This window comes from Vombatus ursinus, unplaced genomic scaffold (assembly GCF_900497805.2).
Source record: "Vombatus ursinus unplaced genomic scaffold, bare-nosed wombat genome assembly UNPS02009573.1, whole genome shotgun sequence".
Lineage (NCBI taxonomy): Eukaryota > Metazoa > Chordata > Mammalia > Diprotodontia > Vombatidae > Vombatus > Vombatus ursinus.
Window position 1 is genome coordinate 75,886 of NW_020949351.1, and position 15,903 is coordinate 91,788.

Below are 15,903 nucleotides of genomic sequence, written 5' to 3' on the forward strand. Positions count from 1 at the left end.
CAGAGTTGATTTCATCTTGCAGAATGATGAGTTTCTGCAGATCTTGAAATCCAGGAAGTCAGCCAGGTAGGAAATGATGAAATGAATTCCCTGGTTACTCTCTTCAGAGAGTCTAGGAGGAGTTCCCAGATATCCATCCTCCACCCTCTCCAACCAGAGGGAGTAAGGGACACTCACAGAGGTGAGAAAGAAAAGCATGCCAGGTATGGGAGACAGTTAGGGTAAAGGCAGAGAATCAGAAGATGGTGTATTGGGGTGAAGAATAGCAAGAAGACCAGTGTGGTTTGACCAAAGTATGCATGGAAGGAATGTGAAATAAGACTGGGAACATAGATTGAAGCCAGATATTGAAGGGTTTTAAACACCAAACAAGAGTTTACATTTGATCCCAGAGGCAATATGGAGCCACTGGAGTTTATTGAGCAGGGGAGGGACGTGGTCAAATTCATACGTTAGGGAAATATAGAAAGATACTTCTTCAAAAGGAACAGGATAAGAAAAAAGGTGAGTGATAGCGGTGGGAGGTAGGAGGTGGAATAGCTTTATATCCTGTATATGTTCAATGGGCTTGCATGTGGGTGTGTGTGTGTGTTTAGTCAGTCAAGCATCATAGGATCATAGAATTACAGCTGGAAGGGATATTAGGTGTCATAAAATCTGACATCCTCCTTTTACAGCTGAGAAAATTGAAGACCAGAGAATCTGTGACTTGCCCTGATTGCAAAGTCAACAAGTGTCTGAGGTGGGATTTGAACCCTGTTCTTCCTGATTTAAAATCCTGTTAAAGGTCCATAGATGCAGGAACAAAAACAATATTGTAATAAAAGCATACTACAGACCACCCAGACAAGAAGTATAAAATAGATAAGAAGTTCTACAAACATCAGAAACCTGGCATGAATGTATTATATAGCAGTGATAAAAATTTCAATTATCTAGACATCCACTGGAGCTCTCTCTACCAAAAGCAGAGCAGTTGATAATTTCTTAGTGTGCCTTAAGTGTAATTTCATCTCTCAAGGGATGTAGTAAGCAAAGAAAAGAATCTACTGTTCTGGGCTTGATTATTGCAATCAAATAAATTGCCAACAAAAATGAAAACAACAAAAACTCTGTTTTTTGCTAAAATAGAAATGATAGGAGTTGAGAGAATATGACCATTCCATTTTATAATGTATGATAAGAGGAGCAGACAGCCATATGTAACCTAGATTTTTGGAGAGCAAATTTCAAACGTTTCAGAGAAATTATAGGAAGAATTGCATGAACTGTAATTCTCTGGGGGAAATTAGCAGGGAGAGATGGGAATCTCAAGGTGAAATTCTGAAGTACCAAGAGAAAACAATTGCAAATGAAGAGGAAAAGAGGGTAGTTGTATAAAGAGACTCATGTAAATGCACATGGAACTCAATGACCTTTGGGGTTTTTTTTAAAGGTGTACAGAAGATATGAACAAGGGTAGGTAACAGGAGGAATATAAAATAAACCAATTAGCTGCAGATTCAGGAACCTGGACTGTGAATATGTCTTAATCAATTAACAAGAACTTATTAATTGCCTAGTATGTTGTAGGCAATGTGCTATGTACATTGGGGATACAAAGACAAAAATAAAACAGTCCCTGCCCTCAAAGATGGGTCTTTCTATCAGGGGAAGCAAAATATAGATATAGATATGGATATAGATCCAGCTAGGTGGTACAGTGGATAGAGCACCGGACCTGAAATCAGTAAGACTCGTCTTCCAGAGTTCAAATCTGGCCTCAGACACATACTAGCTGTGTGACTCTGGGCAAGTCATTTAACCCTGTTTGCCTCAGTTTGCTCATCTGTAAAATAAGCTAGACTAAATAATAGCTAGCATTTTGTATAACACTTTAAGATTTGCAAAGTACAATGGAAAATGGAGAGAATCAGAACCCAAATCTTACTTTCCTTCAAATTTCTCTACCAAGGAGAATGGTTTTTGAACTAGAAAAGAAGCTAATATCCAATTGGGTAAGGAGTTGGTAAGAGAACTGCCTTGGATGAGTTCAGATCCCCAGGCCAAGATGAACTGGGTACTTTTTTGAGGGGGAGAGGAAGGAACCTTGCCTGATGTGATTACTGGGCTACTGTCAATGATCTTTGAAATACTGGAGCAAGGCACAGGTTGCCCCGTTTTCAACAAAAGGGAAGGCAGAGCATGCAAAATGTAAGCCAAAGAGCTTGGCTTTAATTCCTGGCAAAATTATAGAGTGTATTTTTGAAGGGATAATTAGTGAACATCTAGAAAAGGAAGTATTGATCCCAACAGCCTAGCATAGTTACATCAGGAACAAGCTATACCAAGAACAGTTATACTCATTTACTTTTTAGACATGGTTACTAAACTATTCTGTTGTAGTTTACCAAGTTTACCAAGATTTTAGCAAAGCATTTGACAATATTCCATATTTTTCTTATGGAAAAGATAAAAAGCATCTGAGCAAAATGTGCAGTTCTTACCATTTTTTGTGACATGGCTCCCTCTGGCAGTCTGGAGAAATCTGTGAATTCTTTCTTGGAATAATGTTTTTAAATGCATAAAATGAAATAAATAGGATTACAAAGGGAATCAATTATATTAAAACAGTCATCAAAATATTAAAAAGAAAGGAACAAGTGCATGAACCCCAAGAACCCTTGCTGAGATGATGGAAATTTGGTAGATTTAGAATACATAGTAGTTTGGTAGAACTGAATGGTAGAACCAAATAAAAATTGTTAACATTTACATGGCACTTTAAGGTTTACAAAGTGCTTTACACACATCATCTGATTTGACCCTCGCAACAATTCCAACAATTAGGTACTATTATTATTCTCCATTTTACAGATGAGAAAACTAACCTAATCATAACTTGGGGACATAGTTGCTAAGTGTCTGAGACAGAATTCAAAATCAGGTCTTCCTGATTATGAGTCCAGTGCTTTATACCCTGTGCCTCCTAGCATTAGTCATAAAATAGTATGATGTCAAATTAGCATGAAATCTGTAGTGGAGTACCCCAGGGATCTGTTCTTGACCCATTGCTTTTCACATTTTTATCAGTGATTTAGATAAAGGCATAGATTGCATGCTTATAAAATTTGCAGATGACAAGAGGATAAGAGGGATAGCTAACATTTTGGATAACAATCGGGATCCAAAGATATCTTGACAAGCTAGATAGAATACTGGGCCAAGTTCAATAAGATGAATTAAAAAAAAAATTATATATATATATATATGTATAGCAACTTAATAGCCATCAACAAAGTCAATCAAATAAATAAACAAAACAGGAGGCAAAATCTTGCCCCATGCCCTAGTTAGGAAGTACCAAATGAATTAAATAACAAAAAAGCAAAGAAAATGCTTTCTATTCTGTAGTTTCTTCAGGGCCTACCTAGAGGTCTCCTTTCTTTGAGTCTCTTTTCTTTCCTTTTTTTCTTTCTTTGCTTTTAAAAAAAATATGTAGTCATAGTTACTGTTTATATAATTTCAGGTTCTGCTCATTTCCTTCTGCATCACTTCACAATGGTTTTACCAACTTTCCTTATATGCATCATAGTTACTTTTTTTAATGATACCCTCATATTCTTTAGAAAAGCTTTAATGATGCCTTTTTTTTTCATATCTCATTCATGGATATACTTCATTTATGAATGTACCTCATCTCATTAATGGATATACCTCTCCCCTTCTCCCTGTTCCCCCAGTGAGTCTTTTTTTGTGACAGAGAAAAACAGGCAAAACAAATTGACACAGAGAGCCATTTGATAGTGAATGCAGTGGTCTCCTACCTCTCCAGTGAAAGCATGGAGGAATGGGACAGAGAAGGGGGAAAGCATTTATTAAGTACCAGGCAATGTGATAAAACACTTTATAGATATTATCTCATTTGAACTTCATGACAACCCTGGGAGATAGGTTCTATTACCTCCATTTTATAGTTAAGAAAACTAAGGCAAGCAGGTTAAGTGTCTTGCCTGGGGTCACATAGTATGTATCTGAAACTAGATTTGAACCAAGGCAGCTAGGTGACACAGTAAATATAGCTCTGGGCCTGAAGTCAGAAAGACCTGAGTTCAAATTTGGGTTCACATACTAACTTGTGTGACTCTGGGTAAGTCGCTTAACCTCTGTTTGCTTTAGGTTCCCAACTATTAAATGGGGATAATAATAGCACCTATCTCCCAGGGTTGTTGTCAGGATCAAATGAGGTAATATTTGTAAATCACTTAAGTACTTGGCACATAGTAGGCATTATATAAATATTAGTTGTCATTATTTATTATGATTGTTATTGTTTTTCTTATGGAGTCTTCTAGATTCCAGGCCCAGTGATCTATCCATTGAACTATTCTCAGTTTTCAAGGTTTTGCTGTTACTAATAGAAAAGCTACAAATATTTTTTACACAAATGGAATTTTTTATGCTTTTGGTGGGGAAAGAGTCCTTTAAAATAAATTTTGGGTTTCTTCTAGTGAATGTAAGTTAGTTTTCTCCCCCTTCTGCTCTTCTATTAGAAACTAAAAAAAGAAAATAGAAAAAACCAAAACCCTTATAGCAAATATTCATAAGCAAACACCACAAATTCCCACATTGGCCTCATCCAAAAAAATTATGTCTCATTTCGCAGCGTGAGTCCATTTACCTCATTGCCAGAGTTGATAGTGTGTTTGATCATTAATCCTGTTGAGTCATGATTGGCCATTTCATTGATCAGAGATCTTAAGTCTTTAGAGATTGTTTGTTTTTACAGTATTGTTGTTGGTTTATAAATTGTTCTTTGTTATACTCTCTTCACTCTGTATCAGCTCGCATAGATCTTTGCTGAAACCATCCTTTTCATTATTTCTTATGGTACAATAGTATTTCACTCCATTCACATACCATAATGTGTTTATTGTTATTGTTCAGTCATTTTGAGTCACATCCAACTCTTTCTGACCCCATTTTGAGGCTTTCTTGCCAAACATACTGGAGGGGTTTGCTGTTTCCTTCTCCAGCTCATTTTACAGATGAAGAAACTGAAGCAAATAGGATTAAGTGACTTGCCCAGAGTCACACTGCTAGTAAGTATCTAGGCCAGATTTGAACGCAGAAGATGAGTCTTCCTTACTCCAGGCCCTGCCACTCTAACCACTATGCCACCTAGCTGCACCATTCCTCAATTGATGTGCACTCCCTTTGTTTTCTGCCTCTTCACAACTGTAAAAGAACTAGTATAAATATTTTTGTACATTTCAGTCCTTTGGCCTGGGGTGGGGAGCGGGGGTAATCTCTTTGAGGTATAGGTCTAGTAGTGGTATCACTAGGTCAGTGGCTTTGCGTAATTTAATGATTTGGAAAGTTTGAAGTTTAAGTCCAAATTGCTTTCCAGAATAGCTATACTAATTCATAGCTGCATAAACAGTGCATGAATATGCCTGTTTTTCACAATCCTTCCAACTTTTGTCACACACACAGCAGTCAAACCAGCCTAATGGAGAAATGAGGTACCCCAAGGGAGAGATAGGAGGCAGTGTCTACCACAAAATTCAAAGCATCACCCACACCTTTACCATCATCTCCCCTCAGACTGTGCTGGAGACGCCCAGGACCCTGAGCTCAAGTCTTGGAAATAACAAGTATCCCCCAAACCAGGGGTGGGGAACCTATGGCCTCAAGGTCATCTATGACCTTCTAGGTCCTCAGGTGCAGCCTTTTGATTGAGTCCAAGTTTTACAGAAAAAATCCTTTTATTAAGGGGATTTGTTCTGTGAAGTTTGGATTCAGTCAAAGGGCCACTCTTGAGGACCTAGAGGGCCTCATGTGGCCTCATGGCCATACCCATCCCTGCCCTAAACCATCAGACCTGCTTTCAGCCCACCACAGCCCAGCCCCTACAGCAGTTACTGAGAGGAAAAATCACTGTGGAGAGAGAGCTCATTTTTCTCATCACCAGCAGCAACAATTACTTACCAACAGGCAGATGGGCATGGGAACCCTAAGTTGGCAGCACCCCCCAGACCACTAGTCCTATTTCTAGCCCAGCCCTCATAGCCATCATCTAAGGAGATGATTCCTGTGGAGTTAGTCATCCCCACCAAATAATCAACTACCACCCATGGGTGGGCAAGCTAGTCCAGATGAAGCAGCAAGGCACAGTGGGGGAGAGACAGAGAGACATATGCCAAGGAGGTAAGACCACCGTCTCCCCTCAGATCCTGATGAAGATAGCTCAGGACACTGAACCCAAGAGCCTTGAGAATGGCAAAGCTTCTAGCCTAGTGCCCTCAGTCATCATCCTGGGAAGCAATTCCTGGAGAGATGTAGCCCAGCAGCTGCTCCTGCAGGTGCTACAGCCAGATCTGTTGAAGACTCAGCAAAGAAAGGCCTCATCACCAAAGTCCTTGGCACTTTCAGATGGTTCAGCTTCAGAAACTGAGATGATTTTAGCAGTGGAAATGATATTAAAGAAAGCATTACCATCTGCTTTACCACTTTGTTCTAAGAACCACAGAACGTTTTTATCTGCCTTGCGGCTAAAACTTTCCATATGTGTCAGCTCCCCCATTAGAAAGTGGACTATTTGAGAGCAGGGGCTGTCTGACCTTTCTACTTGTACCCCCAGTGCTTTGCACATAGGAAGCACTTAATACATTTTTAGTCATTTTTCTTTATTTTAGTATTTTTATTAAAGTACTAAATTTTATTAATTTATTAAATAGTTTATTTTAATATTTTTAATTTTTTTTTGTCAATTGTATCAATCTGGAGGATATGAGATGAAACCTCAGAGTTGCTTTAATTTACATTTTTTTCAAATCACTAGTACTGTGCAGCATTTGTTTCTCATGTGGCCATTGATAGATTGAATTTCTTCCTTTGAAACTGCCTGTTTATATCATTTGACTATTTATCCATTGGGGAGAGGTTAGAGTCTTAGCAATGGAATCAGTGGGCCAAAAAGTATAATCATTTAGCGACTTTGATTGCATGTTGCCACACTGCCCTTTAAACACTGATACTTCTCTACAGATCTTCTAGATATATTGGAGTGTCTGCTTTCTCACATCCTGGCAAACATTGGAATTTTATCATTTTAAAATATTTTTACCATGTTAGTAGGTATTATTAGATAGTATTTTAACAGTTCCTGAGTTGTATTTCTCTTGATTATTAAGGAATTTGATCATCTGCTCATGTCACTAACAACAGTTTGTATTTTCTCCTTAATAAATCATTCATGCCCTATGGCCATTGTTACTTTGGGGAGTATGCATTATTAGTCTTATAGCCATATCTAGCTATCTAAAATGCATCTGCATTATTACTCCTTACAAATTCTGAATGTCAGACATTTATGTCTGACTATAGGTTTACTTCAAATATATTTACCAATCTTTTTCTTTCTGAGACTGAATTTAAAAGGGATATTTGAAAATCTCAGGTTCCAAAAATTAATTTAATAAGTACAGTATAGTATAGATATGGCTAGATAAACAGCGCTTTTAAAAAATATCTAGGTGTCAAGTGTGGTGGGGTTCTGAGCTACAGTATGGCTAAAGCCAATCCTTCGTCCATACTAAGTTTGGCTTTAATATGGTAAGTCCCCAGGAACAGTGGGCCACAAGTCACCTAAGGAAGGGCAAACTAACCCAGGTTGGAAATGGAGTAGGTCAAAGTGTCCAAGCCAATCAAAGTGGGATTGAATCTGTGAATGATCCCAGACTTGCAGCCTGAGTAATACAGGAGGGAAGGGGGCAGCTAGGTGGCCCAGTGGATGGAGCTCTGGCCTTGGAATCAGGAAAGTCTTAATTGACCACTTGTTGGATTTATGTAGAAGGTGTTCTTGTTCAGGTACAAGACGGGTGAGATGGTCTCCAAGGTTCCTTCCAGCTCTGTGATTCTGGGACTTTGGTTTCTAATGAATAAGTGGCTATTCAAAATCCAGGTTCTGCAGCATCCATACATGGAGTTGTTGAGAATGGTGGAGATTTAATAACATGAAAGAGAACAATAGTACACAATCAGGAATTTTCTAGTATGGCTCACTGATTGGACAAGAATAAAATTTTTAGGGCATTTGGTTTCCAAGGCCTACACTAAAGTTGGAACTTGTTAGTATTCTTTCTCTCAAAGTTAAAATCCAGATTTTGATGACTAGGGTCAATGTACTCAGTATAACTTGTTAAACATTTACAGGATACTAATTAGTGAGAGAGATCTAGTGCAGGAGGTCTGTGAACTTGCATGCATACTTAGTAACTGAGTAGCTTAGTAATGTTGATAAAGTAGGACACACACTAGCCTATTGGAATGTTTAGAATCCCTAAGTAGACTGAGGGGAAATAACTGTGGGAACAAATACCAGTAGATGGATTTTTCTGGCCATCTTACCTGTGGGTATAAATCTATCCAAAAATCAAATTTGCCTGAACCTAATAGTTACTCTGTAAATAAAACATTTGGCTTGTATTTTAAAATTCCCTCACCATTTTATCCTATTAATATAGAATTATCTTACCTTTAAAATTTTGGCAATTAATTATTTTAATATAAGTAGTTAGGGTATATGGGAACAACATTGTATATACTTTTTCACAGTGTTTTTTTAATCTCCAAAATCATTCATTATGTGTAACTTATACTTACATACAAATAATTATTAGGATGTTGAATGTCTACATGTAGTATCCTTTTTTTTTGGTAAGGCATTTGGGGTTAAGTGACTTGTCCAAGGTCACACAGCTAGTACTTGTCAAGTGTCTGGTCTGAGGCCGGATTTGAACTCAGGTCCTCCTGACTTCAGGGCCGGTGCTCTATCCACTGCGCCACCTAGCTGCCCCTCATGTAAGTACCCTTTTGAACTGGACAAACGTGGTGAAATTAGGAATTATATTCTGCGGGCAGAATTTTTCAGTTACATTTACTTTATAGGGCCCGTGTGTGGTTTTGCAAAGTTTTCTGGAGTTGCTGCCATGATACTTTATTGTCTACAAAGAAGCTTATTTGTATAACTCTTGCATATGTGAAGCAGGATTCAGTGAACTACCTTTACAATGTTCTAGACTATGCATTGCCACTGATACTTTGCCATCCTTGGAGGATTGGGATAAGAAAAGTAATACTGGGGGCATCCCCCTTCCCACACATAACACATTTTTTAAAAAAAAAATTTTTATAAACAACACATTTTTATGCAGCTGAGGACAGATGAAAGTGAACTTCAAGGGGATAAGAAGGCAGCCTCAGGGTCGTAGGTAGAAGTAGGAAGTGGCAATCTACTTGATTTGCCTTACAGTTGGGGAAGGGAGGTTAATAATGGACTGATTCCACATATGTGATACTTAGGCCTTCTATCACTTGTTTGTCACTTTCTTTTTCTAGCCTTGGATGTCCTGGGAAGGCTTTATATCCTCTACAGCAAGCACAGATGAAGCTCACTTATCACCCACTCACTTATCAATCCTTAGATGATAGTCGCATCTCTTACCAAGCAAGGTTGGATTTAAAGACAAGATGAAAAGCTGCCTTACAGCTCCCTTAATAAAATAGGCCCAGGAAATAAATTTTGCTTCTTTGGATATAAGCTAGTCCTTGCCCTTGTTCACCATAACATGGGCTTTGAAGGAAGGATCATAAAATCAAAGATTGGAAAAGTTGGAAAAACCTTTGGAGCAGTGGTGTCAAACTCAAACTCAAATGGGTCCACTAAACCATACATAAGGATCCCTTCTGGCCACATATTGACTTAGAAAACCAAATATTAACATTTTTTATGTTCTATCATATTTTTATTTATTTTTGTTTAACATTTTCCAATTACATTTTCATTTGCCTGGGGCCACCCTTAGCAGGTGAGCAGTGAGTATGACAGTTCTGCCTTAGAGGATATCATGTCCAAATTCCTTTCTTTTACAGAGGAGGAAAATGAGAGGTTAAGTGATCTGTCTAGGATCACACAGTTAGTAAAAAGTTGAGACTCCATTTGAAGCCAGGTCTTCCTCATTCCAAGCCTAGTACCCTATCCACTACATTGCCACTGACTCTGAAAAGTGGGTAGGTCTTAAATACTCAGCAAGAAGGGAGACCATTTTAGATGGAGAGAAAGGTGTGAACAAAAGTTGAGAGGACACATGGTGTTTGGTGAGTAATGAGTAAGCAAGTTTTGCTATAGCAGAAGGCTACATTCAGGAGCAGTGGATTATAAATTTAGACAGGCAACTGCTGAGACTACACAGGCTTCTAGGTGGAGGGTTACTCACTGTGGGTGTGGTTATTTTCTATTTCCTGGACTTAATCACCATGCCTCAACTGCCCCCTGGTTATACTCCTGTGGGCTCTTCCTCTATTTTGGAGAAGAACCCCAGTTATCCCTCATTCTGTAGACTCAGTTACCATGCCCCTACTCTGGTACCTTCTTACCTGACCTCTCTCCTATCCTCGTTCACATGTTGTCATCCCTCATTAGAATGTAAGCTCCTTGAGGGCAGGGACTGTTTCTTTTTGCTTCTATTGGTATCCCCAGTACTTAGCACAGTGCCCAGAACATAGTGAACACTTAAAAAATGCTTATTGGCTTACTGACCAAAAAATAAAAATTAGATAGGAAAGCACCAAATTGGATAGGGCCTTGAATGCAAGTCTAAGGAACTTGAGTGGATTCCATTCTTTTAATTGCACCACTGATACTTTTTGAACCACTGACACCTCTTTTTTTTAAACTTTTTTTCTTTTTTGGTAAGGCATTTGGGGTTAAGTGACTTGCCCAAGGTCACACAGCTAGTATGTGTCAAGTGTTTGGTTGGAGGCCGGATTTGAACTCAGGTCCTCCTGACTTCAGGGCCGTTGCCCTATCCACTGTGCCACCTAGCTGCTCTACTGACACCTCTTAATAACACCTCTTCCATAGAACCTTTTCTTATTTGAAAACAGTTAAGGACAAATGGACACTTTGTATGTAGTTTATCATTGTCATATTTTGTATTTACTTATCTACGCTTTCCTCTAACACTCCTGCCCCCATAAACTCTTTAAGAACAGACTTTACTTTTTCTTAAATGTAGCTCTAGTTTAAATAGCCTTTCTGGTAAAGACTGCTTATTGGTACTTTATCTTTGAGAAGGAACAGAATCTTGAAGAGATAATTTTACTGTCATCTGGAAACTTTGCCAAGAAGAGAAAGAAATGAAAGCTTCTTTGCTGAGAGACTGAGTGAATTAACTATAACACTGAGAAAGACTGGAGGGACATTTTGACAGAACTGAGTTTAACTCTTAATCTGTGAAGAAGAGAGATATCCTGAAGAGGGTTCTTGAAAGACTTTCAAGCATCATCCTGAGAAAACTCTGTTGCCTGTGTCTGTGAAGAAGTCAGCAGTTAGAGTTGATTGCTAGAGGGAATTCTGGTCGTGATCTTCCTCACGGCTGATGCATGGCTGAAATATGTCTTTGTATCATTTGTTACACTGCTAACAAATTGTAATATTAATGGTTATTTTAAGCCTGTTGAAAGAGCAAGTTGAAGTGAAAGATTATCAGAAAACAGATTTCTTTTGTTTATTTATAAACTAGAGTGGGAGCTTTTTAATGAGAGTGTGCATTTTCATCAATTTGGCAGCAAGGTAGCATAATAGATAGAGGGCCAGACATGGAGTTAAGAAGTTGTTATTGTTTAGTCATGTCCAACTCTTTGTAACCCCATTTGGGGTTTTCTTGGCAGAGATATTGGAATGGTTTGCCATTTCCTTTTCCATCTCATTTTTACAGATGAGGTAACAGGCCAGCAGGGTTAAGTAACTTGCCCAGGGTCATGCAGCTAGTAAGTGTCTGAGGCCAGATCTGAACTCAGGAAAATGATCCAGCACTCTATCCCCTGTGCCCCCTAGCTACCCAGAGTTAGGAAGATCTAAGCGCAAATACTTCCTTGGACACTAGCTGTGTGACCCTGAATGTAACCTCTCTCAGATTCAATTTCCTCATTGTAAAATATGGATAAAAAAAGCATGTACCCTATGAGGATCAAAATAAATAATATATGTAAAGCATTTTGCAAACTTTAAAGAGTTATATAAATGCTAGGCATTATTATTATTGTTAGTTATGGGAAAATATCAAAACACATCCCTAGATTGATTGCCTTAGGCGCAGTGATGTAAGTCATGCTATTGGAGAGGGCTTGAACATATATATGGAAATTGTAAATCTAAGTTCAAGAAAAGAATAGAAAGAAACAGATTTCTGTTAAAGCCAGTTCATTTGCATCTCTATTTGATTTGCTAATGACTTTCTGAACCTTAAATTGATGGCAGCCAAGACATGTTCACAACAAATTTAGTTCATTATCAATATTCTGGACTTCAGCACTTTAATTTATAGCCCAAGGCATATCCACTTCTTTTTATTCCTATAATAAAGCAAGTAAATTACAACACATAAACATATAAATACTTATATTTATCAAAAAAATAAAAAGCATAAACCCAAGCTTACAGCATTATGTAGCAACACTGATGTCAGACCTAGAAGATAATAGGGATTTAAATGTATAATTCTACACAGATATAACACACCCACTAGAAAACATTAAAAAAAAATTTTTTTTCTAAAAGCAAGTCCATTTCAGAGACAAGTGAAAGAACATCTTTTCAGTTGTATACTTCTGGCTAACATGGGAGGAGGGAAAAGATGGGAAGGGAATGAGCACTTATATAGCACCTATTATGTGTCAGGTACTGTGCTGAGTGCTTTACAAATATCTCATTTGCACCTCACAATATCCTTAGAAGGTAGGTGTTGTGATTATCCCCATTTTACACTTGAGGAAACTGAGGCAAACAAAGGTGAAGTGACTTGCACAAGGCCACTCAGGTAGTATATATCTGAGGCTGAATTTGAATTCAGGTCTTCCTGACTCCCGGTCAGGAAGTCTATCCACTGCACCACCTAGCTGACTTGTCTTGTGTTATAATAATAGATTTTGTGCATAAAGGTTTATCTGCCTGTATTAGAATAGAGTTTTCTTATTTCTAAAAATGTTTTATTATGATATGGTCAACAAATCCTGACTTTTTTTTATACAAAGAATAGAAAAAAATGTGATTGTATATTATACCATGAATTTCTATTATACATGGCTTTTAATTAGCATATTATTTAAAGTGTGGTTTTGAAATTTTGCATGTTTCAATACTACCCTGCTTCACTATGTCCCCTTATGAGTTTCTTTCTGTTCTCTTCTGTGTGTGTTTTTATGCTTCATTGAGGTTTTTTCTTTATTTTTTCCCCTCTTCTTCCCCTCCCCACCCTTCCCTTCCCCTTCCTCCTCCTCTGTCTTCTCCTTCCTCTCCTTCTCCTTCTTTTCTCCCTCCCTCTCCCTCTGTCTTTCCCTAGTCCACTCCCTCACCCTCTCCCTCTCTCTTTCTTTCCTCCATCTCCTCCCCTCCCCTCCCTTCCCCCTTCTCTTTTTCTCTTCCCCTCTCTTCCCAGAATCACTATCACTACTGCTCTCCACCTACTCAAATATCTGCCTCCCCTATTCCTCTCAAATAAAAATTCTTCCTTATACAAATAGATGTAATCAACAAAAAACAAATCCATACATTGGTCATGTTGAAAGTGTATACCTCATTCTCTACCTCTAAACTATTAGCACTCTGCCAAGAAGTGGGAAGCATGATCCATCCATCAGTCTTCTAGAGACAGTGTAATTGGTCATTACACTAAACAGAGTTCTTAAGTTTTTCACAGTTGTTTTTCTTTAGAAGCTGTTGTCATTGTATAAATTGTTCTTCTGGTTATGCTCACTTTACTCTGCATCAGTTCATACAAGTCCTCCCAGGTTTCTCTGAATCTGTCCTTTTCATCATGTCTTATGGCACAATAATATTTCATTTCATTCATATACCATAATTTGTTAACTCATTCTCATTTATAGGTGTACACTTTGCCCCCAGTTCTTTGCTGCAAGAAAAACTGTTGCTATGAAATTATTTTTTTTGTTGTTGTTTTTGAAAAAAAAATATAGGTCTTTTACTTTTTCTCTGATTTCTTTGGGATATACACACCTATAAGTGGCCTCACTGGGCTAAAAGGTTTAGTAACTCATGGTTTAATGACTTTGGGGCAGGGTATAGTATAGTTCTAAATTTCTTTCCAGAATGGTTGTACTATTTTACAGCTCCCCCAAAAGTGCATTAGTATGCTGTTCTTCCCAAATGCTTTCCAGCAATTGTCATGATTCTTTTTTGTCATTTTTATCAATCTGATGGGTGTGAGGTAGAACTTCAGAGTTTTTACAATTTGCATTTCTCTTATCATAAGTACATATTCGGAGGCTTTTCCTCAAATGGTTGTTGATAGCTTTTATGTGTTGATAATTGTTGTTGTTGTTGTTGTTGTTGTTTATCCTTCATTCTGGAAGAGACATCACTTTGACTTCAGGAAGGTGATGTCCTGACTTGCAAGTGAATTGGATTCAAGTGAGGCAGGGCTGTGCAAAGTCACCAGCCTCACTCCCTCCTCTGAAGCCATCTGGGTCCAGTGGCAAGATCAGGACGACTGGAGATGGCCCTGGATGCAGTGGGAGACTTTGGCCTTTTGAAGTAAAGGTCTTTCCCAGGTCTCAGTTTGTCTGAGGCAATGCCCATTCAGTGATTAAGGCTAGAAAGGAATGGGGCAGAGAATGGCCTCTTTTACCTAGTCATAAAGAAAAAAAAATCAATCTGGAAGGGTAGGACTCTGGGGGTTTCTGACCAAAACAGAAACAATTACTATATACACTCACTCGGAGCCATCAGAGCTCAAATAATGACCAAATGAGGCTTGGGCTGGGCCCCATTGTTGGCCAATCAATGAGAGCCAGAATGATTTAGGTTTAGGCCTGACCTTTAAAAAAGAAATCTAGCCCTTAAACCCCAAGGTTTCAGCAATCAAAATTTTATATTTCTTTGGGTAGAGCACCCACAGGTAAGTTTATAATTCCCTATGTGGACAGAGGGAGAAAAAGGAAGAGAAGAAGGAAGGGAGGGAGGGAGGAAGAAAGGAAGGAAGGAAGGAAAAAAAGAAAGAAAGAAGAACCTGTGTTGCCTAACTGCTCCTCACAGATTGTCCATTGTTGGTTGTTTGTCCTTCGTTCTCAAAGAGGACCGTGACATCTGGAAGGTGATGTCATGACTTGCAAGTGAATTGGATTTAAGTGAGGCAGGGCTGGGCAAAGTCACCAGCCTCAGTCTCTCCTCCAGAGCCATCTGGGTTAAATAGTGGATATAGTGCTAGATTTGGAGTCAAGAAGATGAATTTGAATCTTGCCTCAGCAACTTATGTTTGACTCTTAGGAAAGTCACTGAACCTCTTTCAGCAGTAGTTCCCTTATCTCTGAGATGAGTATAATAATAGTGCATACTTCAAAGATTTGTTGTGAAGACAAAAAGAGATAATCTATAGTCAGCATTTTGTAAGCCTTGAAGCACAATATGTAGTTTCGCTGTAGTTATTATTGTTAGCTTATCTTTCTTCTTTTGAGAACTGCCTCTTCATATCCTATAACCATTTATCTATTGGGAAATTGCTTTTGTTCTGATATACTTGCATTGATTACATCTACACACGTACATCTTGGATCAGAACTTTGTTAGAGAAATTTGCTACAAAGATTTTCCTCAGTTAACTCTTTCCGTTTTAATTCTAACTGTATTGATTTGGTCTGTGCAATGTAATCTGTCCAGTTTATCTTGTGATCTTTTCTATCTCTTATTTGGTCAATAATTCATCTACTATCCATAGCTGTGAAAGGTATCTCCCTCCTATCTCTCTAATTTGTTTATGGTATGACTTTTTATATCTAGGACTTTAGAGCTTATTGCATTATGCTGTGTGAGATATTGGTCTAAATCTAATTTCTTCCAGGCTA

The 15,903-nt window shown here is 38.2% G+C and overlaps 1 protein-coding gene across 1 annotated transcript in view; it reads left to right on the forward strand.

Annotated features, from left to right (window-relative positions):
• The window catches only part of IMPA2 (inositol monophosphatase 2), a 76,936-nt gene that overhangs the window by 18,707 nt on the left and 42,326 nt on the right, over positions 1 to 15,903 (forward strand). The window lies entirely within an intron of this gene.